Source organism: Sebastes fasciatus, chromosome 20 (assembly GCF_043250625.1).
Source record: "Sebastes fasciatus isolate fSebFas1 chromosome 20, fSebFas1.pri, whole genome shotgun sequence".
Lineage (NCBI taxonomy): Eukaryota > Metazoa > Chordata > Actinopteri > Perciformes > Sebastidae > Sebastes > Sebastes fasciatus.
Genome location: NC_133814.1, coordinates 27,261,444 through 27,287,544, shown reverse-complemented (window position 1 = coordinate 27,287,544; position 26,101 = coordinate 27,261,444). Strand labels below are relative to the sequence as shown.

The 26,101-nt window shown below is 42.2% G+C and overlaps 1 long non-coding RNA gene across 1 annotated transcript; it reads left to right on the top strand.

The window, feature by feature from the left end:
- On the top strand, positions 1–24,780 carry LOC141758226 (uncharacterized). The gene is made up of 3 exons (XR_012591838.1): positions 1–117; positions 2,887–2,988; positions 24,572–24,780. It is a non-coding gene; the product is annotated as an uncharacterized LOC141758226 (long non-coding RNA).
- The last annotated feature ends 1,321 nt before the right edge of the window (positions 24,781–26,101 follow it).

Sequence of the window (26,101 nt, the reverse complement as noted above, 5' to 3'; positions counted from 1 at the left end):
GAAGATGGAGGAAGATGATGGAAGATGGAGGAAGATGTTGGAGGAAGATGATGGAAGATGGAGGAGGAAGATGAAGATGGAGGAAGATGAAGATGGAGGAAGTCATCATACACTGAGGTAATTAACCGTCTGCACACATTATACCTTCCTTTTTTCTTCATTAAATAAATCTACTTTTCTAATATCTGTTGTGTAATTAAGCTTTAAGTTTGATGTATGTTTAATTAGATCAATGCAACTCTATCAGGCTTTGTTTTGACAAATACTATGAATTACTTTGACTGTGTACTTTTTCAGTAATCCAATATCAAAGTCCCTTCTAGAGGACAAGAATAAGCCTTTTTGTCTAACTTTAATGTTTTTAAGAATTTAAAAATTAATAAAATAAATAAATAAAAGGGACAATTAAACAGAAGAGTAAATAAATAAGGAAATGAATACAAAGATAAATAAATAAAGAAGCAAATTAAAACAGAAATATGAATTTGTCACATTTTATCAATTAATAAATTAATTGCTACATTTATTTTTAATATTATTTTTTACTACATTTAATTACATATTTATTTATTTCCTTATTTATTTATTTATTTATTCATTTATTTTTTATTCGGGCAGGTTCCGTCCTCCATACGTTACTGATTATTTTCATTATCTATTGATCTATAATCTGACAATAATTCTTTCAATAAACCCATAATCGTTTTAGTTTATGAAACGGCAAAAACATTTACGGATAAATAACTTAAACGAGAAATATATCATCAAAATAGTTGCTATTTATTTTCCTGTCGGTGGAATGATTAATTAATCGACTAATCGTTTAGAAACATGTGGCTGCTGTTGGCAGAAAGATCTCCAAAAGTCCAGTTTTCAGGAACAGAAAAACCGTCTCAGCGTGATGTGACATGAATGATTAATATGAACTCAGAAGAATGTTAATCCTTCAGTTGATCTGGAAATCTGGTTGTGATCTCCAGAGCAGTTTGGTAAATCACCAATCTGGAGTTATGAAGTCTTTCCAGCCCACAGCGACAGCGTGATGCATGAGCGTAGTTTAAAACACTCCACCAGAGGATGACTTATTCATCTCCTATCAGCACACACACACATAGTTAAGACAGGAGGTAGAAAGAGCTTCCAGTCTCTTTAAATCTGCTTTGATTGGTAATTAGCCGCTGAGCAGGAAGGAAACATCGATTCGGCAACTTAATCACACATCTGGAGATTTGAAATAAAGCAGCAGTGAATGAAAACAGCTTTTCCCCCTGAAATATAACCTGCAATCATCCTCTCAAGCAAACGTGGGAGAAATATCAACACTTTTCATCAGCAGCCACTTTAACCGTCTGCATAATGTCTCTCAAAGTGCATTTAAAGGGACAGTTCAGGTGTTTCTCAGTGTGGTTGTATGAGCTTCTTCTCCATAGTCAGTGTATTACCTACAGGTGATGGAGTTTGGAGCAAAGCGATGTACTGCTGTGGACGGGGGCATCAACAAAACACACATTAGACACCTAAATCAATCAATATCAGTTTAAGTGTACGCTGTATTTAGAATATTCTCACCTCTTGACCTCGCTGTCAGACATCCCTTTCTGTTATCTGTGCTCTCTTAAAGGCCGCCAGACTCCGTTGAAAAAAACTGTAATTTGACCTCTTAGAACACAGAAGTTACCGATCGGTTCGATCGATCGGTTAGTTTGTGTTATTGTGTGAATTTGGCGTTTTAAAGGGTTAATTCAGATTCTATTGAGGACGGGACCTGCTAAAATAAATGAATAAATAAATAAATAAATGATTTGATAAATAAATAAATAAAGCAACAGGTAGCAGCAAACATAGAAACAATATCCATATTTACGGAACTACTGTGGAGGAAGGAACCATCTGAAATAAAAAATAAATGAATAAATAAATAAATAACTCTTGTGTTTAATTTTCCGTTTTATATATTTGTCGTTTCGTAATGTGTAAAAAAAATGTATAAAGAAAAGAATACAGAAATAAATGAGTTTAGGGAAATAAATAAGGGGGGAAATGCAAAGTGAAAGTCATGCATAAATAAATAAATACATAAATACATACATTTAAAAATAAATATAAAATAAATAAAAAATAAATGCAAAAATATATAAATAAATAAGAATAAATGCAGAGATAAATAAATTAAGTATAAATTTAAAAATGTATAAAAATGAATAAAAAAGGGAAAATTACACAGAAGACTAAATGAATTAATACAAAGATAAATAAATGAAGCAAATTAAAACAGAAATATCAATTTATGTCACATTTTATCAATTAATTAATTAATGGCTACATTTATTTTTAATGTTATTTTTGCTATATTTTATGACATACTTATTTACTTTAAGGTACATTTTGAACAGTTACATGTGTGATTAATCATGATTACCTCTGGACAAACATGTGATTAATCGCGATTAAATATTTTTATCGATTGACAGCCTTAATAAATATATATATATATATATGCATATTTATTACTTCTCATTATTACATACTACATCCCTGTTTACACCTCTGTGTACATATATCACTTCTCATCATGCGTACAGTATAGTGTACATGCAACATCCTGTTTACATTCAGTTTTCCCATCTGAAATACTGTCTTCAACAAATAAGCAAATTTACATTTACATTACTGCATTTACTTATGTTTATATTGATTGAAACTGCACTATTTTATGCCTTATTCCCCCTTTTTTTTATATATATATATATATATATATATTATAAGCACTGTTGAAGGAACCTGAGACCAACGACAGCTTTGCTTGAATTGTTAAATGACAAAGAACCTTGAACCTATGAAGCTTCATAAAAGAAATGAAAACTAAAGTAATATGTATGTTTTAAGTGTGACAGAGACATCATGACAACGAGGGACAAAAACCCAGAAGTGAGCTGAATCGGACCGACACCTTGAGGAGTTTGAAGCGACATGAAGATGCAGCTGAAGGTGAGGAAGCTGGTTTTCTGATCTTCTCAATGATTCATGTGTTTGTGCTGCTGCTGCTGCTGGATCAGCCGGTTGGTGCGTCGCTGCTGGTGCGTCGCTGCTGGTGCGTCCCTGCGGGGTCGCTCCTGGATCAGCCGGTTGGTGCATCGCTGCTGTCGGACCTGACTTGTGTTTAAAGCTGAGATGCTGTTGTTGTCACGTGGTTGCTTTTAGTTGTAATTGGTTGTTTTATTTTGCTGTGAATCTTCATGCATCATGCTGGTGTTTTTTGTGAGTGTTTCTAGATGTTTGTTGTGCTCGTGTTGTTGCTGCTGCGTCTGTACTCACTTCCTTTAACTTTCTGTTTTGTACACTGAAAACTGATCAACAACAATGATGCTTCAGTATTCATAAGAACACATCTGGGTGGTGATTCTCCTTTCAAACAGTGTTCCATACTTCAAGTACTGTGTTTTTATGTCACATTTCTTTAGCTGGACTCTTCAAAGTGTGAAAAACAATCTGCAGAAGATGTAACATTGAGCGTTTTATACAGTCACTTTATTACTTTATTATCAATTCATTCTGGTTTTTGCCTTTTTCCAGAGAAAATCAAATATATAAAATAGACGTGAATTCACAAGACGCTGCGTCACAAAATCCTCTCAGCGTTGAGATTGTCCTCCTGTCCTCACTGACGTCCTGACGTCCTGACGTCCTGACGTCCTGACGTCCTGACGTCCTGACGTCCTGACGTCCTGACGTCCTGACGTCCTGACGTTGTTGAATCAGAAATGGAGGATAAATAAATCTTGTATGTGTCTGTGGTCACCCAGAGCTACGATAGTCCATCACATCTGTCCAGAGAGCAGAAACCACAGACTGTCTCTGGTAGAAACAACAACGTCTCTAGATGACGTCATGTTGAGTGTCGATGGAGCGGCTGCGTAGCCTGACACTGATCCAACCAGACTCCATTCAGAAAACAAGCATTTTAAAAGTTGTCTGCTTGTCGTCATGGTAACAGACCTGACAAAGTATTAATTCAGACTTTTTAACTAATCAGCATCATCATGTAGTTATTTCAGCATCATGTTGATCTGTTTATTGATATTAAATCACAGCACAATCTGTTTATTTTGGGTTCATACCGCAGTAGAGACGTGTGGCTGCTAGATACAGTCACTGTATGTGAATACAGCTCGCCGCCGGGTGACGTTATGAACCCAGACACGACAGCGTTTGGTTTTCTGACATATCTGGGACTTCACCAACATGTACAAAGCAGCTACAGAGGTTATTTCTTCCACGTTTTCTAAATGTGTCTATTTTGTATTTACTGAATGATGAGTGCTGTTGTTTTAGATGATATGACTTTAGATATTTGAGTTATTGATCCATGTGGACTTTGTGTTATTGTTTATCTTCCTGCTCTGGTGTGAAATACATGAACGAGTGTGTGAGACAACACGTGAGCACGCTGTCTGAGATTTACATTTAGACGGCTGTTGTTGTTGTCGCTGCTCTGTGTTCAGTGACAATGAAAACATGCTGAACAGTTTTCCTCCGTGTGTGCCTGACATTGATTTTGTTCAGCTTTCATCTCTGCGTCTGTTGGCCGTCAGCGCTGTTTGCTGCTCAGAGTTAAAATCAAAAGATGTCGTTCTCAAAGACATGGCTGATAAGACTTTGGAGATGTTTCTATCAGATTGTTCATGTTACACTCAGAATGTCTGGAACTGTGAACATAAAGGAATAATAGTTCTGGTTGCAGTTTCACATTTTAAACACTAGAGGGAGGAAGACTGAGTGTGATGGAATTAAGACATACTCTATTGTCATTTCTACATTTCTGTTGAAGAGAAATCAATTTGTTATCCATTTTAAATATGAATATTAACCTTTTTTTTTGTTTTAGCAACTATTATATACATATATTATGTGTTAAAATATGTTAAAAGGCTGATTAACTCAGGACGGAATCAGGCAGGAGGTGTGTTTCTGTCCTGATGACGTGATGATGTAACAGCAGAGACGAGACGTGTTTAGATTAGAGACTGATTGTTTAATACAGTAATGATGTGTGTGTGTGTGTGTGTGTGTGTGTGTGTGTGTGTGTGTGTGTGTGGGTGTGGGTGTGGTCACCGCTAAAGGCAAGGTTGACGGAGTCCCTGCATCAGTAATCATATCTTTATGTATGTGGCTGGCTGAGTGTGTGTGTGTGTGTGTGTGTACATTTCTCTGATGTTGTGTTTGTATGTAGTTGAAGTCCTGCTGGTGTGTGTGTGTGTGCGAGCAGTAATGAATCTGCAGTTTCCGTGACTTATTCATGTTCAACCTTCTGTCTGGCAATCTCCATTTTATTATTTTTCTGCTTGATTTTTTTTCTTTAACAACCTCCGATGGCGTGATGATGGCGGTTGGAGGAAGTCGTGTGTGTGTGTGTGTGTGTGTGTGTGTGTGTGTGTGTGTGTGTGTGTGTGTGTGTGTGTGTGTGTGTTGTGCAGCTGCAGCCAATCATGAAGGCAATCTTCGGCGGCCCGTCTTTCCATCAACGCGGCCGTAAAAGTCGAGGAGGCCGTAAAACGGAGTGACGGATTTAAGAGCTGCTGATTTTTTACTGCCCGCCATCTTTGTTTTGGGTGCCCTGCTACACACACACACACACACACACACACACACACACACACACACACACACATTACATTAGTGTCATTATCAATGTTTGTGTTGTCCTCTTCAGTGTGACAGCCCTCCTCAACGTCCGCCTCTCAGGATTAATAATCCAGAGGGATGTTGGTGGTGAAGTATTGAACAGTCTCTCCTACAGAGACACTGTACCTTCTTCTTGATGCATTTCAGGGCTTTTGTTTGTTGGCGGTTTGGTGCGTGGTGGCTGGGGCACAAAGTACACATTATAATGATGTAATATCTAATAGATAAGATAAATCAGCTGGGTCTTCTCTGGTGGTCCAGAGGCAGCGTCTGATGGACTATCTAGCTACTATGTTTCTCCTCACATTAGTGTCTTCCATGTTTCTGTTTGGCAGTGTGTCATCACCAGCTCTTTGTTTTATAACCTTTAGAACTGGCGCCTTCCTCAGTTACACTACTGTATATCTTCAACCAACAAACCCGAACAAATTCAATCACCTTTTAAAAGTATAGTGTCCTCTACAGATAGCATTAAGAAAACATTTACATGATGGAGGAATGAGTGAGCAGAGTGCAGCAGCTCGTCGTGGCTGCAGTATCGTAGTGGCGTGGCTCTGCCGTTCTGTGGCCCCGCCGTGCCGTGGCTCCGCCGTGCCGTGGCTCCGCCGTGCCGTGGCTCCGCCGTGCCGTGGCTCCGCCGTGCCGTGGCTCTGCCTTGGCTCTGCCTTGGCTCCGTCCAGCCTGGACAACTTGGGTGGCGAGGCGTTCTGCTGCACCAGCGGAGTAAAGCTCCACATCCGCTCCCCAGCGGCGTTCTGATGCTACTCGTCCACTAGTTAATTGATCGCGGATGGGGTCGTTCTCTCAGACGGATAAAAATATAAAAATGAAAAATGCTGAAATGGATGGCCCTTAGTATATGGACGACCCGCCCAAGTAAAGTAAAGTAGGAAAGAATGCATACTGTATGTTTTGAATTGCTTTTACATTTAATTTATGTTTCAGAAAACTAATATTTGTGTTGGGCTGTACTGAAACATTCTTCATTGAGCAGGTAGTCGTATAACAGCTGAAAAGACTTATGAAGTTATTTAAAATATTAATATTTCATGTGAAAGGAGGTTATATTAAAGGTTGTTTCATAAATGTGCTCATTTAAAGACAGTGTAATGGAATGCTGAATGACTTTGAAACAGCTCAGTTATTGTTATAATGAAGAGGTCTTTTTTTCGTGGCACAGAAGGGGAATAAAAGACAGCTAAAACAAAATCAACAAAAACATCAGTATCGGTATCGGCCCAGAATTTAGCATTCGGTGCATCTCTACGCTGAACTATAGAAGATGAGGAAATAGGAAACAATCGCATCACAATTGCCCAGCGCCCAAGTCGATCAAGTCGTTTCTTTTGTCCATAAAAATTGTCCAAAACCCAAAATATTCTGGTATTTTACAGTCCGATCAAACGTCCAATCAGCTGCTGCTGGACTTCAGTCTTGTGTTCCACACTGTGCTCATGTTTCCTCTATTTGAATCCAAATTACACCTTTATATCAGCTTTCCATTGATGTTCACAGCCTGTACATAGTGTAGAGATACTTCTAGAAACTTTTCATGGCTGACCTAAAATCTAATCTCTTCTCGCTGTGTGTTGAATGATTTCTTTCTGTTCCCCGACCTCTCGAGCTCTCGGCCGCTGAGCGCCGCAGAAATCACCTTTGATCACCTTCATCCCGGTTTAATCCTCTTCGTTTTTGATCGTCCAATCACAGAGCCCGACCTCCGCCTCTGACCAATCTCCTCCAAAATCGCTGCAAATACTTATCCAATAAAACACCCTTTAATATAAAAAAGAAAACCATCTTCAAGGCCTCGGTCTTGTTTGGCTCATCGCGCTGGATTACGGCTCGACGAGAGGCGGTTACATCATATCCTCGCCGTTTGAAAATGTACTTAAGGCCGCTGTTGTTAAGCCTGTTTTAAACCTGCAGCGATTACTGGGATCAAGAGGAAATTCTGGGAAAATACACTCATGAATCTGTGGTGTAGCGCAACATAGCCTCACTAGGAATAGATTTTCTAGGTAGTAGTGTGTGTTGTAACATGCGAGTGGAGTCATTAGCCGGGTCAGGGATGAGTCACCTGAAAGCCTCCGAGTGTTGCAGGCAGATGAACAGCAGCTGCTTTTAAAGTTCAAAGACAAACTTGTTGACCTGGTTCACAGGAAACATCAGCGACCTTCCTTCATCAGCACTTCCTGTTCACACACCGACCGGACGTCCGTGACCTGCATGGTTCCTTCCTTTTAGTGTTCAGTGTTGTTGCTGTGCACTCACCGGAGATCGATGCTGCTACAAAAACATTCACTATATGTACAAGAAGTCATGTTCAGAGTTTATCCGTTCTTTGTCGAGATTGAGAATAAAATGAACTTTTCAGAGTTTTGAAATCCTCTCATAATATTTTGAACTTTTGCCATTTGATAAACCTTTAAACTCACTCAAACTGGACTTTGTGGGTCGTATTTCTTCCTCTCACCTGTACGAACAGCAACACGTTCAGGATTGATCATTAAAATGATGAAAATTATATTAAGGAGCAATTTTATAGGCCATCATTACGTCCAAAAACCAAGTGGCGACATCTGAAAAACCAAGTGGCGACGTCCAAAACCAAGCGGCGATGTCCAAAAACCAAGTGGCGACGTCCAAAACCAAGCGGCGACGTCCGAAAACCAAGTGGCGACGTCCAAAAACCAAGTGGTGACGTCCGAAAACCAAGTGGCGACGTCCGAAAAACCAAGTGGCGACGTCCGAAAACCAAGTGGCGACGTCCGAAAACCAAGTGGCGACGTCCGAAAACCAAGTGGCGACGTCCGAAAACCAAGTGGCGACGTCCGAAAACCAAGTGGCGACGTCCGAAAACCAAGTGGCACCCCTAATATGTACACAACATTGCGACGGGGGTGCTAGTTCATGTTGTGATGTAAAGCTTTCAGGCGGCGGTGGACGCAGAGTCCAACATTTCTTTCAGTGTGGAAATTGTCTTCAGAAATGACTCAAAGTGTGTTACTTGGAGAGATTGTTTTTTGACAGCCGTATCAATTTTTGATGAATTTCACACAGAATTAGAGTCGGATCTGCGGCTGTGTATCGATGTGTCTGTGACAGTATACTTGTTTTTGTCTCTCCATCCATCACCACCACCATCACTTCTGTCCTGTGATGGGCGTAGCAGGCTTTAAGGGCCGGCAGTGAGGACTTACACTTGTTTTTGTTCAAACTTTAGTGCAGTTAAGGTGATAAAGTTCAAGCAGGGTCTCTAGAAGTTATGGAACTCTTCAGACCGAGTCGTTAACATGCTGAGCGTTCACTACTACCACTACTTCTTCTTCTTCTTCTCCGCATGCAGACTCACACAGCATTATTTAACGCTGGTTAAGTAATGTTTTTCATCCAAAGCTTAGGAGAAAGACGAGCCCCGGGGTGAGGGAATAATCTGCATGCCAACAGAAACACAAGAAAGAGGAGGACAACAACAAAAGGAAATGCTATCTCCCATGATGCGGTGTGAATATTTCAGTGCAGGTGGGAGCGGCGTGTTTCTGCAGGGCAGACATGTTCTTGCTCTTAACACAGCGCTCACATCGTGTGTTAGAAGTCAACCTTCGCTCTGCAGCGATACACCTGACTGAGGCTGCTTAGCATTGCAGAGCGGGCGAGGAGAGCCGCCGCTGAGCGCCCTCAGTAACGCTGCTAATGTCAAACGCACACGCCGTCTGCAGCAGAAACCGCCGCTCCTGAAGGAATACACAAGCAGCCTTTCATGTTCCCATATTGTGGCGAGATGAACAAAATGTGGAAGCCGGGGATGAATGTTTATTCAGGTGTGTGTGTGCTGGTGTTAATGTGCATTTGAATGTCACCGGAGGGAAAACCTTGTATCTGCAAAGTTCCCTCAGAGTGGACAGAATATCAAGAACACTTGTATAATTTAAGGCAGTGTTTCCAGAACAACAGACACTGGAGGTTATAATGATCTGTTTAATGTGCAGTATTACTAACATGACGGACCAGTACAGCATGAATGTACCTCACTAGATCAGAGCAGATCCACTGCATCCTCTAAGACCTGAACAATATGTACTTTACCTTCAGGACGCAGGTCGAGCATGCCACACATGGATGTGGACTAAAAGAGGCGTCACATCCTTTGTTGCTTAACAAGCTCTGATCACACACACCGCGTGCTGTGGCGGCGGCACTACACACTAATACTACGGCTGTCAAAGTTAACGCGTTAATAACGCGTTAACGCAAAATCGTTTTAACGCCACTAATTTCTTTAACGTATTTACACAATCGATGTTTGTAGGTTGTAGCGGGCCAGTTTTAAAGCTAGAGTGAAGATACTGGTATCATGTGAAACTATACAACCTGATGAATCCATCGGTACCAACCATGTCATCCCTTGACCTCTGACCTCCAGATCAGTGAATGTAAAGGGTTCTATGGGTACCCACGAGTCTCCCCTTTACAGACACGCCCACTTTATGATAATCACATGCAGTTTGGGGCAAGTCAGAGTAAATTTTTGATGCTAAATGCAGTACCTTAAAAGGCCTCATGACGGACAAAACCCAAGATGGCGACGGGCAAAAACCAAGATGGCGAATGCCAAAAACGAAAATGGCGAAGGCCAAAAACCACCCACTCCCATGTTAAGAGGATTAAATACTGGACTAATCTCCCTTTAAGGTTCATTTAGAACAGATACATAAATATTAGATTAATGGTGATTAACTATGTGATTAAATGTAATTAAATATTTTACTCGACAGCCCTAAAATAAATACAATGGGAGATACGTGGTTATAAATCTGCCTCCTGAGAGAGAGCTGGTTTTACATTAACACTGGGAGCTAACTGGTTACGATGGGAATAGTGGGAGAAACATGTTTAGCAATCAACATACTAGGAGTTATCTGGTTGTGTCCGTCATTCATCTGCTTGTTTAAAAGGTGCTTTTGGGCGCTGCTTGTGTGTTTATGTAACCTGTGTATGAATAGTTTACTGTCTGCGACACCACAGGAATAAAAGATGAATCTGGCAGCCAAATGTGAGGAAGAATTGATCTTTTTCTCCGAGCAGCTCTTGGGGATAAAAACAGGCCACTTACAGCCGAGCTTCATGAATAATGTTCAGACGATGTTAAATCAGGAGACTCGGGCTCGCGGCGCCGCTGACCCTCCGCTGCATCTTCATTCCCTGTATGATACATGAACAACACGCTCAGGAAGGCTTCAGTTCTCCTCAAGTTAACAGTTGAAGAATACATTTCAGTGACCCAGGAAGCATTAACTCGCCATGCGGTCTGATCTGGCATTATTTACTGTACAGCAAGCACTTGAAAAGATGTTTAACTAACTACACTGTAGACTCCTAACACTGCAGTTAGATGAATGTATTTGATATATGTTGTAGTTAGAGAAACCTTGAAGTCAGTGTTTGAACGGCCACGTTATAAAGTGATTCTCGATGTGAAGCTGCATGAAATCAGAGCGAGTATTCATGAGATTTTTAGGCCTTTTCAACAACATCTATAAATCCTTGTGATTCATAAAACAACACGGTGTGACTGTGTGTCCACATAGAAGATCTCTCCTAAACGCTGTTTGTTATTCTGGGGATGGTAAGGGTGGTCATGGATTGTGTAGCTTAGAAAAATATTATAGTAGAATGAATTTACAGGAGCTTTGGTTCCAGTATGTTACTGAGTAATGATGCAGCAACACTAGGAGTGGGAAAGAAAATCAATTCACCTAGGTATCATGAATTTGAAACAGATGTTTTAATACCAGAATCGATATGTTTGCTTCATCTGAGTCTATGTGGAGGTAGAAGGAAGTTACCGCTTTTATTGTGGTAGTCTGAGTAACGTGACGTCATATTCGTTCTGTATCCGTCAACCAAAACAAACCTCAGAGAGTGTAAAACGTTGGAGGGTCAGCGTGGATACGACCTGCACCCTCCCATGTTAAATCCAGCGTGTTAAACACTACACATCCAGTAAAGGATGGAAACACTTTGGGTTTCACACATTGACAGGAAAAGCAGAGCTACACAGAGCAGAGCTAAAGCTGCATGCTAACTTCTAATAAAGGCAAAAATGTGTCTGAAAATAAGTCAAAACAAAGGCTGAAGAGGTCTGAAAAATAAAAGTCTGAAAAAAAAAAAGAAAAAGGCCAAAATATGTCCAAAAAATGTCTAAAATATGTCAGAAAAAAGTCTGAAAAAATGCTAATATCCGAAATATGGCTCAAAAATGTCCAAAAAAGAGGCCGAAATATGTCTGAAATATTTCCGAAAAAAAGTCTGAAAAAAGGCTCAAATATATTCAAACAAAAGTCCGAAATACGTCCGATATATGTCTGAATAAAAGTCCAATAAATGTCTGCAAAATGTCCGGAAAAAGTTAGCAGGAAATGTTATCGTATGGCGGTAATGTGGCGGTCGAGCCGGCCGTCGCTCTCGTCTCCGTGGTCAAACGGGCCGACGCTACGACTGTAGAGCACCCAGATACTGACATTTATGTTCTCTGCATTGAAACGGCCCCGATGGAGCTGACCATGGATGGATAAAGAGAACGGAGCTGACGGGAGAGCTAGAGACCACCTTGGAGAAGTTACAGGAAGTAGACACGTGGGACTACGTCCGCTTTTCAAAATAAGGTGTTAACAAAGGGAATTGTATATAAAATACATCTATGGAAATAAGATTGATGGATTATATTCACCAGAAGTATAAAACATTACATGTCCCTTATAAATAAAAAGATAATGGCACCAATCTGTGAGGGAAATGTCTTTATTCTTTGATTTCTGGGTTACTGGAAAAAAAAAATGTAATAAATAATTCCTGACAATGATCCTGATATATTTGACTTCAGGACATCTCTGACTACATACATGCTGAAAATCAAACATTTTTACTGGATTAATTTAGATATTTTCCAAATTAAAAGTCCCTAGAAGTGAATGATTCAACTTTTTCCCTCCATGGTCTAGTGATAGACCAAGTATGGTGATAGTATTGATTCAGGAGATAGGTGAGGTCCCAACCCATCATACAGTATATATATATATCATTATCACCTTCCTCATGTACTTGGACCAACCTTTTCCCGTCTCGCTCAGCCCAAGGCTTTACGAATCCTTCAACCTGCTTCCCTTTACATCCAAAGGAGATGAAAGCTTCTAGCTGGATTTAGCTGCTCAGTCTGCTGGAAAGAGAATCTCATCCTCTTAAATCTGTACAGTCGAGGTATTCTATAGAATAATCCACTCACCGCCAGCCAAACCTCCTCTCCCAGCTCTCCTTGTATAGAAAGTATAGTGAGGAAAGCTTTGAAAGTGTTTGACAAACTTGGACAGGTCTGTGATTTGTAACCTGTCCCGAAGAGCAGGATGGTTTCCTCCCAGCCGTCCTCCCCAGCACACAGCAGCTTCTGTCTGCTCTGTGTGGATGTTTCAATGAGAAAGCCACGGGGACGGTCTTCCACTCATTTACACCTCAAACACACCTCGTGTGACCACAGACCACCTATTACCTCTTTGCTTTATGCCTGCAGTCACACCAAAAGCTTGTACGCCTTTCATCTGCAAAGAAAGTGAAGGATTTGTCTTCTTTGTGGCGACACACAATGGAGTTTCTGCAGATTTCAAAGGACGCCGAGAGTCATGAAACTTACAAAACATGTAAATTATCATGAAAACTGAGAGTAGATTTAAGAAAAAGAGCAGAAATTGCTCTCTGGCTGGTTGATACACCAGACGCTTTCTTTTCATTGTTCCCTCCTCAGATGAATGTTTTTCATTTTCAAGTAGCACCAGTCACTGAGGAGGAAAAGGATTGTTCAACTCTCCCATGTTGGAAGATATATGAACATTTAGACTGGTGCGTCTTTTGATCCCAGAAGAGTTTCATTCCCGAGATGACAGGAACATTCTTACAGTCAGTCACTCCTGATGTTTTGTTCATTTTAATTTTAAAGAAGGGAAAAAAATTAGCTTTGTAAATCAGTTTTCAAGCTCCTCTCATACAACGTTCATAGCGATACCGAAAAGTAATGGTCTGTAATTCGTATATATTCCACTAAATCAATTTGTGTGTAATTCACTTAATCGTGAAGCAGGAAATACTGTAGAAAGCGAAGGGGCAAAAATACCCAGGAGACCGCTGTTCATGTCCCGTCTGAAACCAGAAGTCAACGTTGATTTATTTGTCACGTAACTTACGTACTCAAGTAACTTTAGTACTCAAGTAACTTTACATACTAAAGTAACTTTAGTACTCAAGTAACTTTACATACTCAAGTAACTTTAGTACTCAAGTAACTTTACATACTAAAGTAACTTTATGTACTCAAGTAACTTTACTTCCAGTCATTTTAAGCTAAACCATGATAAACCTAACTAAGTAGTTTTGTTGCCTAAATCTAAGGAAGTTGTTTCCTGTCAAGACGGACGTTTATTTTGAAAAGACTGTACGCATGAAACGAGCAGAATTTGACACGTGTTGCTCGGTTGCTAATGTGACAATATACTCAGCGGCCACTTTATTAGGTACGCCTGTACAATCTAATGCATTCCGATACAACATTATTTTGTTGGGAATTACTTTTGTTTTTGACGTATCACAAATCCGTTTGTAATGATAGTCTGCAGAAGTCCTCGTCGGGAGGAGGTCCGGGTGGATGGATCAAACTTAATCCAGATGTTTCACCCCGGAGACGGTTCATGTCTCGTGTGAAACTAAAAGTCAACATTCACTTATTTGAATTTACATCTGTAGCTTAATAACATAAAACATAGTTATTTTAAGCCATGATGTTTTTACTAAACCTAACCAAGTAGTTTTGGTGTTTTTGTTTTGTTTTGGTTCAATTTACAAAGTTAACCACGTTTTAAAACTGCGACCGTAATCTGGGAGGAAATATGTTTCCGTCGAAACGTATTTGAGAATACAGTTAGTTGTCTGGGAATGTAATTTTTGTCTGAGACAGAGTTGTCCAGTACAACACCACCTTTAACTATGACCTCAGTAAAAAACATATATCACATCTCCGACAATGTCAACACAAACTGAATTGAATTGCATTAGATTGCACAGATGTACCTAATTGTGCAAAATAAAGTTTATCTTGGAGCTACATGTTCATGTCCTTGAACATATTTATAATTCAGTGTTACAGACAGGTAACTTTGAGTTTCTTTTGCATGTTTTGTGAAAATGTGTGAGAGACGGTGAATCCTAAATAACCCCATCGCCTGAACCAGAAATGAAAGCCCAATATTTCATTATAAAATCGAAACTTAACTCAGGTTTGAGCCGTGTGTTTTTGTACCTCTGAGTGCAGCTGCCACTTGGTCCACGCGTTGACCCAACAAACTCGACTAATCAAACATCCTTGAGTTTATCTGACACGGTGTAAAAGAGTAAAAATCTCCACAAGTCCATGTATAAATATTTTAGACCTCAGCTTCAGGGTTACAGCTCATTTTTCCATCACTCACTGAGGACACGCTGCCGCCGCCGCCAGTGTTCAGCATTATTAATGTCATTTAAATTGCTGCGCTGACCTCTGGGCTCGCTCTTACCTGCGTAGCTTTCGATCCACGCTTCAGCTCCAAACAAGATAAGAAAACTCTCCTCGTCCTCCCGCAGCTTCATCAGCCTGAACCTTTATCCGGCTCTCAGTCGGCCCACGCTGGGAGCCGAGGCCGCGAATCAACACGGAGAAAAATATCTCTGTGACCTTCTGAACCGCCTGACTCCTGCTGAAATTCAGCCTCTAACCTCAATTTGTCTTCCACAATAGTCTTTGTGCCAAACATGTCAAGATCCGAAGCTGCTTTCTTTCTTTTTTTGACAGGATTTTCCCTTCGCTTGTTCGTTGGTAAATAGTGAAAAACCATATTATCAAATCATCGTATACCTGAGAGATCTCCACTACCATCCACCTTCCTGTCAGGTGTCTCTGATTCCAGCTCACTTTAATATCTTGAAACTAAACTTACATAAACTTCAGTACTAATGGAAACTGTAAAGCAGTAAATAGCACATTAACAAGAAACATATGTGACAGATACAAACTGATATTAATGTGTAAATGACTCTGATGAGTCCGGAGCGTCACAGCAGAACCAATGTAGGAAATAAAAAGTCATTAGTTTGTCTCTCGTCAGTGAAGTCTGTAGTCCCAGTTAATTAAACCAAGCAGGTCATTACCCGGTGTGGGTGTGCTGGTTCAGGTCAGTCTGTCAGCTCACAGACAGGGGGAATGAGACGAGGAGGAGAGGAAGAGCGAGGAAGAAGGAGAGATTTCTCCTGGACCGTGAAAATGAAGCTCTCCAACTGTCAAATTAAATCGTCTGCATGGGAACATAGTTTGTAAGAAAGCTAACAAACAAAAACAAATGAGAGTTGTTGTTTGAGATTCATTACCAAGCAGCCGAGTGTGGGAGCTCCACGAAGTCATTACAGTTCCTCACAGATGAGACTCCGGCTCCCATTTAGAGCCTCCGACTTCTTCACATATTTCTTTGTTTGAGAGTAGAGAGACAGACAGGACAGTGGGGGGGGATTTAGTTTGGTTTTCATGTTACCGTGGACGTGCTTTACGTTGCCGTGGACGTGCTTTACGTTGGCGTGGACGTGCTTTACGTTGCCGTGGATGTGCTTTACGTTGGCGTGGACGTGCTTTACGTTGGCGTGGACGTGCTTTACGTTGCCGTGGACGTGCTTTACGTTGGCGTGGACGTGCTTTACGTTGCCGTGGACGTGCTTTACGTTGGCGTGGATGTGCTTTACGTTGCCGTGGACGTGCTTTACGTTGGCGTGGACGTGCTTTACGTTGCCGTGGATGTGCTTTACGTTGCCGTGGATGTGCTTTACGTTGGCGTGCTTTACGTTGCTGTGGATGTGCTTTACGTTGAACTGCTTTACGTTGCTGTGGATGTGCTTTATGTTGTCGTGGATGTGCTTTACGTTGCCGTGGATTTGCTTTACGTTGCCGTGCTTTACGTTGCTGTGGATGTGCTTTACGTTGCCGTGGATTTGCTTTACGTTGCCGTGCTTTACGTTGCTGTGGATGTGCTTTACGTTACCGTGGACGTGCTTTACGTTGCCGTGGATTAGCTTTACGTTGCCGTGGATGTGCCTTACGTTGCCGTGGATGTGCCTTATGTTGCCGCGGATGTGCTTTACGTTGCCGTGGATGTGCCTTACGTTGCCGTGCTTTACGTTGCTGTGGATGTGCTTTATGTTGCTGTGGATGTGCTTTACGTTGCCGTGGATGTGCTTTACGTTGCCGTGCTTTACGTTGCTGTGGATGTGCTTTATGTTGCTGTGGATGTGCTTTACGTTACCGTGGATGTGCTTTACGTTACCGTGGATGTGCTTTACGTTGCCATGGATTAGCTTTAAGTTGCCGTGGATGTGCCTTACGTTGCTGTGGATGTGCTTTATGTTGCTGTGGATGTGCTTTATGTTGCTGTGGATGTGCTTTATGTTGCTGTGGATGTGCTTCACGTTGCCGTGAACGTGCTTTACGTTGCCATGGATTAGCTTTAAGTTGCCGTGGATGTGCCTTACGTTGCCGTGGATGTGCTTTACGTTGCCGTGAATGTGCTTTACGTTGCCGTGGATGTGCCTTATGTTGCCGTGGATGTGCTTTACGTTGCCGTGAACGTGCTTTACGTTGCCATGGATTAGCTTTAAGTTGCCGTGGATGTGCCTTACGTTGCCGTGAATGTGCTTTACGTTGCCGTGGATGTGCTTTACGTTGCCGTGAACGTGCTTTACGTTGCCATGGATTAGCTTTAAGTTGCCGTGGATGTGCCTTACGTTGCCGTGAATGTGCTTTACGTTGCCATGGATTAGCTTTAAGTTGCCGTGGATGTGCCTTACGTTGCCGTGAATGTGCTTTACGTTGCCGTGAACGTGCTTTACGTTGCCATGGATTAGCTTTAAGTTGCCGTGGACGTGCCTTACGTTGCCGTGAATGTGCTTTACGTTGCCGTGGATGTGCTTTACGTTGCCGTGGATGTGCCTTATGTTGCCGTGGATGTGCTTTACGTTGCCGTGAACGTGCTTTACGTTGCCATGGATTAGCTTTAAGTTGCCGTGGATGTGCCTTACGTTGCCGTGAATGTGCTTTACGTTGCCGTGAACGTGCTTTACGTTGCCATGGATTAGCTTTAAGTTGCCGTGGACGTGCCTTACGTTGCCGTGAATGTGCTTTACGTTGCCGTGGATGTGCTTTACGTTGCCGTGGATGTGCCTTACGTTGCCGTGGACGTGCTTTACGTTGCCGTGAACGTGCTTTACGTTGCCATGGATTAGCTTTAAGTTGCCGTGGACGTGCCTTACGTTGCCGTGAATGTGCTTTACGTTGCCGTGGATGTGCTTTACGTTGCCGTGGATGTGCCTTACGTTGCCGTGGACGTGCTTTACGTTGCCGTGAATGTGCTTTACGTTGCCGTGGATGTGCTTTACGTTGCCGTGGATGTGCCTTATGTTGCCGTGGATGTGCTTTACGTTGCCGTGGACGTGCCTTATGTTGCCGTGGATGTGCCTTATGTTGCCGTGGATGTGCTTTACGTTGCCGTGGACATGCTTCATGTTGCCGTGGACGTGCTTCATGTTGCCGTGGACGTGACTGTGATGTCGGTCTTTGTCCTGCCTGAAGAACTCTTTATGGTGTTTCTGACTTTCCTCCAGGCTTTATGAGTCCTGAAACGGCCCGTCTGTCCCGTCTCCTCAGTCAGGTGTCCTTTGTGTCTTTGCATCTACACTTCCTGTCAAAAACTGATTGCAGATGTCCTGTTTGTCCACGTTGCAGTCACAAGCTAGGTGATAAATGTGTTTCTCCTCTATGTCCTACCTCATTGTGTGAACATTTACAGTGTCGAGACGCCACCTCTGTAGTGTTCCGTATTTAACGTCTAGTTCATTCATCATCTCTCCTGTGAGCGGCGGGCAGACGTTAATCTCTCTCTGTCTCCACTGATAACAAACACAACACTGGAAAAACCACTTCATCCAACACTTAGGTTTTCCTCTCAGACGTGAACGTGAGATTTAAATCCAACTATTTTTCAAACAATGAAACGGCATAATTTGAGGAAAGTATCCTCCAAACTAAATGATAAATAGATTGTCTTTACCTTCCAAAATAACACAAACAGTATGAGCGATTCTGACGCCGCTGTTGTTAAAGTTTGGTTAGGTTTAGGAAAGACCGTGGTCATTAGATTCACTTTAATTTACTCAAGATATGTGAATGAAAACTGTGAGATGAACAGAGTGAAAGCTGCATCTCATTACATAAAACAGATGTTGACAAACAGTTGAAAAGAGTCGCAATATATTGCGTTAGTCAGCACATCGCAAAATGTTTAAAATCGTAATAAGATTGTATCGTGACTGAAGTATCATGATAATCCCACCCCTAATAGAAGCTAGAGAGTACATTTAAATACTTTAAATACTGATGTTATGATTAGTATAATGGTCATTAGTGCTTTAAAGTATCAACACAGTCTCACGGCAGGTCATGAAATAGTCAATAGTCACTTTCCCCTTTGTTGTGACCCTCAGCACGACTTTCAACAACGTATTTTTCATGCGTTTTCCAACGAATTTGTCAATTTCCGCTCCCGTCTTTTCAAAATAAAACTACTTAGAATTGATTTCGTGCTGACCATCACAAAAAAATGTGAAATTTGTGTCGTTAAATTGTAAAAAAATCGTACAGTTTATGCGATTATTCATCCCATCCAAAATATATATTTCCCTTGTCTTAACCGTTTGTGCGTGTGTGCGTGCACAAACCCCAACGCTCCCTCCGAAGGAGAGAGGAGAGTTGGGTACCCGGAGGCGCATGGCGACCAGGGCGAGGCCGCCGCGCCGCATTTGGTTTAACGTTCCGAATGTATATTGCGATTATTCGGATAATAATCAACTAATCCTCAGTGATTTTGAATAGTGTTTTTGCTTTGAATGCACATCCTTATTGTACACAAATCAATACTTTAAATTGGGTGACTATTTCCTGAGCTGCTGTGCGACTGGGCTGAAAGTATCCATGGATTGTAATAAACGGTCTTAGATATGCAGGGTCGAGTAGAAGGCGTGGGTTTTTCTCTCCCTAAAGAGTAGAGACATCGTCGTAGAGTATATCTTTCCACAGAGACGATGACAGAAACAGGACGCTGCTGTATCTGATGGAGGTCAGACAGGAAGTCAGAGGGAGACGGAGAGACGGATATCTGCATGCTTTATTCACCGCAGGCGGAGGTTAGAGAGAAGCTAGGCGGAGCGTCGGAAGGCCGAGCTTCACGTCCGGAGCTGCTGGGTTTCTTGATTGTGTAGAAGTGAGTCGAGTCACGCTGAAGGGTTTCTGTTATTTAGAGTCGACCTCGGCAGTAAAGGAGTCAGACTCTCCACAGAAGGGTTTACTCGTGGTGAAGGTCATTCTCACACTCGGCGAGGTTTCCTACTGACACCAGTCTGCTTCTCATTTGAGATATTAGAGCCGTAACACCCAGGAGACCTTATTTAAACCGAGGCTGGGATGGTGAAGCAGCACTAACGGTGACGCTGAACTACCTGCCGCTTCAAGAAAAGACCTCGAGGAGGGTTTTTAGGTCTTATGTAACAGTTCATAAGGAGTCTTCTCCTCAAACTAAACAAAAAGCATGAACTATTATTTACATAATTAATTATTTTTAAATTCTTTAAAAGATCAGAAAACACAATTTCTTCAAGCTAAATGTGACGTCTTCCAAAAATAACAGCCCAAAAGATATTCAATTTATTATATATGTTGAAAAAGGAAAGATTAATCTGTTTAATTGATTATTAAAATAATTGCTGATTAATTCAGTTAATTGACTAATTATTGCAGCTGGTAACTAGCTCCGTGGTTACCGCAGGAAATTATGCCTTTCTCGATTTTAATTATCAAATTTATCAATTTTTTTTGTTATTAATTCAGATTTTTTGCCTGTTTTTGATATAAAAACTTACTTTCTTTTTATTCTTTATACTTTTTTAAAATCGAATTTAATTTGTCTTCTAATGCTGTCCACTATCTGCCACCTACACGATCATGATCAATTCATCCTCTAGTTAGTATTAGATGTAAGTGTACTATTATAAATCAGGTGACACAAACACTGTTCAACAACGCTTTATTAGCAGGACGACATCTTTAACACTTGTCAGGTGTATTCGGACTCTTTGTGAGCGAACGCAGCGCTGCATTGACGGAGCTGTCGGATCACTGTCTCCTCACAATGATTAAACCGGGTTCAGCGTGGAGAATGACTGCTGTCACGGTGGCAGGCAGCCAGGCTCCCTGTTCAACTTCAGTTTCTCTAAATTGTCTGGTAAAATAGTGAAAGTGCTCGTGGGATTTGGGGAATTATCAGCCACTGTGGGAAATGGTAAATGTTTTTGTCTCAGCTGCAAAGAAATAATACAGATTTACTTCATCAAAAGATGAAAAATCAAAGAGGTGGTCAGACCGGAGTAACGGCGACTAAGGGTCCCCGGAGCGGCCAAAATGACTGTCGAACAGCTTGAAGAGCTGAGAACGAGGAACCAGGCCGGTTTCTTTTCCCCCCTTTCGATCCGACTCGTTACAAGATGAGAGGCGACAGCGGAGCCTCATTAGAGGATATCTGCCTCAGTCAGTCAGTATTTGAAGAACGGTGACATCGTCTAACACTTCCTGTCGGAGGTATCTTCACATCACCCCCTCTTTGATATCCCTTCCGTTGGTGGCGTTTTAAAAAAGGCAGACGCTTGAATCTTCCTCTGCTCTCAGGATGTGAACGGCTCTCTGGTGGCCCACTCACAGTTTTAACAGTCAGGTATTTTCATGGCTGCGTGGGAGGAACACCTCTGTAATGAGCTGAAACCGGTTAAACGCCGTGGATCATAATACCAGCTTCAAATCCTCAAAGTGGAAATGAGTCATCACGTTTCTGCTTTGGTCTGATTTTGTCTTCTTATTTTCTTGATTGTTTTGTTTTTATTAAGAGAGATTTTATGAGCAGCTGCGACGCTGGAGAATCTGTGTGTCATCATCATCTGGTCAAATGTGGTCCTGTAGTAAACCTGCTGTAGCGGGAGGCAGGAAGATACTGGCTGTATTTACAACCGCCTACTACATACTACTGACGAACGCAGTTTACAGTATACAGTATACAGTATACAGTATACAGTACGTACTGCGTTCCTCAGTATGAAACAGTTAAAGTGTTTTATTTCTAGTATGCTAGACGAGGCTTCAGCCGTTAAACCAGCTCTTAAAGCACTGGACAAAAAAACAAACTCTATATTATCGAAAACTCTACTTCTTTGTTTCTTATGATCAATGTTTGTTGACTTTATGATATACTGCCGGTTGAGCTCCACCAGCCCTTAAACTGTTTATTCTACCAGCTCATAGTGAAGTCAGAGAAACAGGATCATCAACGAGGAGAGACGGGAAATATAAAACATCGATCCACAACATCTACTCAAACTGCAGCCGATGGTGGAGCTTTTCAACTCTGAAAAGGCAGATAACCAGATAACCGCAGGTTCCTGTTCATCTATAACGGACATTTGTTTTGTGATATTTAAACCGGTCTCTAGAGAGCTCCAGCAGCTCGTAGCGGTCTGTGATCGTGACCGTCCGGCGACCCGGCAGGCGCTATAGCGGGCTGTCACAGCAGTTTGTGGAGCTTCTAAACTCCGAAAACGTCGGAGCAAATGTTCGATACGCCGTCTAATATCGTCAAACTGCCAATATTCAAAATCTACACAGATTTCTTGCCTCAAACGTTCCCGTTTCCCTTTCTGAATGATGAATACAGACTACCGCTGGCATGGAGAGTTATTTCCTCTCATGCAGGCGCAGAACGTACGTGCTAACTGACCGTCGGCTGTCGTCTTTGCGGTGTGTTCGAGAGCAACTTTTTGTCCGAGACACGAGGCGACGGGAGGCGACTCAACGGTCGTTCTTTGTCGCTGCTAGTTCTTTGATGACGGGTTGGTGTGTCTGGACCTTTAGTGGTTTTGTTGCCTGAAGCTAAACAAGTGTTTTTGTTCAGTTCACAACATTAATCACGTGTTTACCGCGTCCGAAAAGTGACGCCGAGGGGTCTGACGAAGCGTCAGTACGTGATGAGTTGGGATGAGAACGTGTTGGTATCTTTTGTCTGCACCAACTGTTAAAATCAGACAGACAATGTGTGCTATCTAATCTCTCCATATTGAAAGCTTCTAGCTACTTGAATGCTTTCCCCTCCTTAAAGTTCCCCTCCGGTAATACAGTTTAAAGTTATTATAAGGTAACACTTATTATTCTGCTCTGTATGATACTTTCATCCCACTTAAAACAAGTGAAATATTCACCCCCGAGAGGTTGCTTTCTTTATGTCGTCACCTTTAAATCAAATGGAGAAACGGTGGAACTCTCTGGTGCATTATTTTAAACACATTTACCTTCTTCACTACTTCAGTCTGAGGTGTTTGGTATATTTGGAAACTTCAGGCTGTTTGCTCAGATTGAGAATCCAGTTGACGACTTTCTGCAGCGATCTTGAATGTCACAGATGAAACTTTTGTGGCTCAAATAGTAATTTTTAATGTTGAATCAGAGACTAGAGAGTTCCTTAACCTGCTGAAATACATGCAAAACAGATTATAAAGAAAGGAAATCTGTGATCCTGGAGGCACAGAGCAGGTTTTACGTGAGCAAACATGGAGCCACGCTGAAAACCACCACGTCCAGCGTGTGTTTGTGACGGATGGCCGGGCATCACAGCAGCTGCTTGGACAGATGTGTGTCTTCTGCTGCCCACCATCTGAAGGCCGGACTCCCAAATCTCCCCCAACAAGCCTCGGATCCAGCAGCTGACACAGCTAGCAGTGCAGAAAGAGAGCTGGACCTGACGGATACACCGAGAGCTCAAAATCAAACATTTATACTGGATTCATTTAGAGATTTCCAAAGTAAAAGTCCCCTAGAAGTGTGTGAATCAACTTTTTCCCTCCGTGGTCGAGAGCAGCGGTCAGCAACCTGCGTCTCTTCAGATCCTCTCCAGCGGCTCCCTGTGGGTTTATTAACATGGAAATGAATAACTGTTTTATGTTTACATTTTCATTTGTATTTATCATTGTTGTAGGTCTATGGTACGACGGTACGACGGAGTATTAGGGCCACTTTGAGAAAAAAATTAATCTGAGATTTCTAGAATAAAGTCATAATATTATAAAGTAGTAATTTTACATGTTTTCTTTTTTCTTGTAAAGTTATGACTTTATTCTTGTTATATTCTGACTTTATTGTGTAAATCTCAGATGTTGTTTCCCTCATTGTGGCACTAATACTCCGTAGTACATTGTCTCTTTGGCCCTCACTGCATTAGACTGATATACTATATACTTAGACTGTAAACTGTGTTACCTTCATCACAATGATCACATGTTTTGCGGCTCCAGACAGATTATTATTTATTTTTTTGGGCTCTTTTGATAGTAAAGGTTGCTGACCTCTGGTCTAGTGTTAAAAAAGTCAACAAAACTCACTATAAATCGTAATATCGAATCACAATATCTAAAAAACACAAAACATATTGAATCAGCACCGGAGTACGGTGATAGTATTGAACCGTGAGGTGAGTCGTCCCAGCCCTGATAGATTCTAGACTTGTATTGATGCTCATACAGGTCGACCCTCAGTTATTCTTCGGGGTCTTAACATGTTTGAAGGTCATAAAACACCCACACAACTGGTAAATGTTTCATATCCAGAACCGAGCAGAGAGGAGTCATTAGTATACACTGATAAACACCTTCTCTTTGTTTGTTCTCTCTCCACCTCCTCCAACAGAGAACATGAAAGCAAAGTGTCGGCCCTGATCCTCCGCCGCGTCCCCCGGTGGAATAATTTGGTGCCTTTTAAACCCAATCATCAAGTCATCAAAGACGTAATCTGCACCGTCCACTGCCAGCAACCACAAGTGGACCTGGAAAAAAACAAAACAAGGCAGGAACATTAAAACATCAAATATTCAACATTATCTGTGTGCGAGCCCGGGGTTTTTACTGCCAACGCCGTTCAGACGAGACCCAAAGCTGTTCAGACGAGACCCAGCGGGACGCCGCGGCCCCAAAACGACCGTAAAGCTTCGGTCGGCTTCCAACAACAAAACCCCCGAACGCATTCCTGTTCCGCAGCGATGAGGAAGGGTTTTATTTGGAGTTATGGGCTCTCTGTGTCTGTACAATTAGACTTTTGAATCTCTCAGCGAGTCTCGGAGGGTTCAGACTGAATTTGACTCAGAGAAAACTTTGGTGAGGAAAGTGATAAAACTGCAGTTAGATTAGTTTAAAATCTGACAACAGGAACACTTTGCTGCTGTTTGAGAAGCTCAGGAGACGGAATTCAACAGAGATTTTATCTTTCTAGAATTTAGATTTCTTCGAGGCGTATAAATATCACGACATTACAACGACATTCCACCCATCATGAGGATGCAGTTTAGCCTTTTTGCATTCAAAACCACTCAGTTAGGTTAAAGGAAAACGTCGTGGCTAGGCTTGAAATAAGTACGTAAACTAAGTAAAACACGTACGGAAACATCGTAACGTCAGTACAGAAAACACATCACGTGACAACCGTGACTACAAAACACCGGTCTCCAACACGGGTCTCCCGGTTGAAGTCCTGTAGTCCTGTGTTTGTTGGACACATCCACCTCCTCACTCGCCCATCATAAGTGGTCTTCCTCACTTTATATACTACGTAACTAGCTCTGAAGTAAAGGCCCAGACACACCAAGCCGACGTCAAAGAACGAGGCGATGAAGGCCGACCTTTGAGTCGCCTCACGTCGCCTTTGTCTTGGCCGACATGTTGTACTTGAACACACCGCAAAGACGACAGTGTTTTGCTTGCACCCTCTGACTCGTGTATGCGTTAGACTCCTTGGTCTGTGTTTCAAGACGGGTCGGGTGGGTTGCAGACATCACCGCAGACCCCTGGCGCCTTTTTCGTAAGCCGAGCCCCGCCTTGGGGGCACGACGCGGTTGGGGCGCACTGAGGACAGTCCGCCCCTGTCGACAGTCGCACCGGGAGCAGAGGGTCCCGTCCCTCCCCAACGGGGAGAGAGGGCGTAGCGAGCCCTTTGTCCACGGTGCGGCGAGGTCTGGGTGGGGAGCGCTGTAAAGCTGCGGCCGCGAGCCACCTTCGCCCCGAGCCTTTCCAAGCCGACCTGGAGCCGGTGGCGGCGCATCGCCTCGTATGCGGTACTCCCCAGCCTGCCGTGTGTCGCTCACATCCTCCAGCTGGCTGTTAACGAGGGTCTTTAGACACAGAGAAGTACTCGTATCGGTACTCGGTATCGGAGAGTACCCAAATG